This window comes from Mus musculus, chromosome 2 (assembly GCF_000001635.26).
Source record: "Mus musculus strain C57BL/6J chromosome 2, GRCm38.p6 C57BL/6J".
In the NCBI taxonomy this organism is placed as follows: Eukaryota; Metazoa; Chordata; class Mammalia; order Rodentia; family Muridae; genus Mus; species Mus musculus.
The window spans coordinates 97,953,375-97,956,280 of record NC_000068.7 but is presented as its reverse complement, the minus strand read 5'-3'; positions in this window follow the sequence as shown (position 1 = coordinate 97,956,280).

Genomic DNA, 2,906 nt, shown 5'->3' with positions numbered 1-2,906 from the left:
GTTGGTCCTGCCAATCCATGAGCATGGGAGAACTGGTGTGATTCTTATACTACCAACTTTGATCTTCAGCATTGAGGTATAGACTTGGTCACCTCTAGACTACAACTTCTGTATGTTGACCCACATAAAGATGTCCCTGAAGATTTCACGGCAATCGTGCTGGTCTCTTCTTCTTTTTTTTTTTATTAATATTTTTTATTGGGCATTTTCCTCATTTACATTTCCAATGCTATCCAAAGATTCCCCCATACTCTCCCCAACCACTCACCTACCCATCCACTCCCACTTTTTGGCCCTGGCTTTCCCCTGTACTGGGGCATATAAAGTTTCCATGTCCAATGGGCCTCTCTTTCCAGTGATGGCCGACTAGGACTGTGAGCATCCACTTATGTGTTTGCTAGGCCCCAGCATAGTCTCACAAGAGAACTTTTTTTTTTTTGGTTTTTTGAGACAGGGTTTCTCTGTGTAGCCCTGGCTGTCCTGGAACTCACTTTGTAGACCAGGCTGGCCTCGATCTCAGAAATCCACCTGCCTCTGCCTCCCCAGTGCTGGGATTAAAGGCATGTGCCACCACGCCCAGCTTACAAGAGATCTTTTTTTTTTTTATTACGTATTTTCCTCAATTACATTTCCAATGCTATCCCAAAAGTTCCCCATACCCCCCTTCCCACTTTCCTACCCACCCATTCCCATTTTTTTGGCTCTGGAATTCCCCTGTACTGGGACAGATAAAGTTTGCATGACCAATAGGCCTCTCATTCCACTGGTGGCCAACTAGGCCATCTTCTGATACATATGCAACTAGAGAAACCAGCTCCAGGGGGTACTGGTTAGTTCATATTGTTGTTCCACCTATAGGGTTGCAGATCCCTTTTGCTCCTTGGGTACATTCTCTAGCTCCTCCATTGGGGGCCCTGTGATCCATCCAATAGCTGACTGTGAGCATCCACTTCTATGTTTGCTAGGTCCTGGCATAGTCTCACAAGAGACAGCTATATCAGGGTCCTTTCAGCAATACTTGCTAGTGTATGCAATGGTGTTAGCGTTTGGAGGCTAATTATGGGATGGATTCCAGGGTATGGCGGTCTCTAGATGGTCCATCCTTTCATCTCTGCTCCAAAATTTGTCTCTGCAACTCCTTCCATATGTGTTTTATTATCAATTATAAGAAGGGGCAAAGTACTCACACTTTGGTCTTAGTTCTTCTTGAGTTTCATGTGTTTCACAAATTGTATCTTATATCTTGGGTATCCTAAGTTTTGGGCTAATATCCACTTATCAGTGAGTACATATTGTGTGAATTCCTTTGTGATTGTGTTATCTCACTCAGGATGATGCCCTCCAGGTCCATCCATTTGCCTAGGAATTTCATAAATTCATTCTTTTTAATAGCTGAGTAGTACTCCATTGTGTAAATGTACCACATTTTCTGTATCCATTTCTCTGTTGAGGGGCATCTGGGTTCTTTCCAGCTTCTGGCTATTATAAATAAGGCTGCTATGAACATAGTGGAGCATGTGTCCTTCTTATCGGTTGGGACATCTTCTGGATATATGCCCAGGAGAGGTATTGCTGGATCCTCTGGTAGTACTATGTCCAATTTTCTAAGGAACTGCCAGACTGATTTCCAGAGTGGTTGTACAAGCGTGCAATCCCACCAACAACGAAGGAATGTTCCTCTTTCTCCACATCCACGCCAGCATCTGCTGTCACCTGAATTCTTGATCTTAGCCATTGTGACTGGTGTGAGGTGGAATCTCAGGGCAATGGCTTGCGCTGTAAGATCGAGAACTGTCAAATGGGAGCTCATGAAACTGCAAAGCTTCTGCAAGGCAAAAGACACCGTCAGTAAGACAAAAAGACCACCAACAGATTGGGAAAGGATCTTTACCTATCCTAAATCAGATAGGGGACTAATATCCAATATATATAAAGAACTCAAGAAGGTGGACTTCAGAAAATCAAATAACCCCATTAAAAAATGGGGCTCAGAGCTGAACAAAGAATTCTCACCTGAGGAATACCCAATGGCAGAGAAGCACCTGACAAAATGTTCAACATCCTTAATCATCAGGGAAATGCAAACACAATAGATCTTCTTAATGACTGCTAATTTCTCTGTTCTAGATTGCCAGCATTGAGTATCCCAGTAAAGGATAGGCTTCTCTTTAACAGTTCTGGTCCACTGTTAAATGAAGATGATTCTTCAGCCCCAGCAAACTCCAAACTTAGAATCTTAATTTAAAAAAAAAAAGTCCCATTAGCATTTCAACTTGCCTCTGAAACTTCACAAGCCCAGCCTCCTTCTTCAGCATTATTCTCACTATTCTTATCTTCTAAGAAACTACAGGCCAGCTTACCAAGCATTGAACATTCAATAGATTTTCTTGCCATCCTCCCTAGTCAAAACAATCAGGCCTATAGCAGCAATACAACAAAATTCTAGTACCAATTAGTCCTAGGTAACATTTTTAGTGCTGCAAAGAAATACCGTAATTAAAAATTAACTTGGGGAGGAAAGAAGTTATTTGTCTTACACTTTGATATCACTGTTTCTCATCAAAAAGAAGTCTGGAATGGCACTCAAACAGGGAAGGAATCTGGAGTCAAAATTTAATGCAGAGACCATGGAAGGGGTATTGCTTGCTCTTCATAGATTCTTCTTCTTCTTCTTCTTCTTCTTCTTCTTCTTCTTCTTCTTCTTCTTCTTCTTCTTCTTCTTCTTCTTCTTCTTCTTTTTTTAATTGGATATTTTATTTGTTTACATTTCAAATATCATCCCCTTTCCCAGTTTCCCCTCCTCAACCCTGCTATCCCATTTCCACTCCCCCAGTTTCTGTATGGATGCTCCACCACCCACATAGAAGCATAATGTGGGAGTCCGGCCATTCTCAGCCCTCGAATTC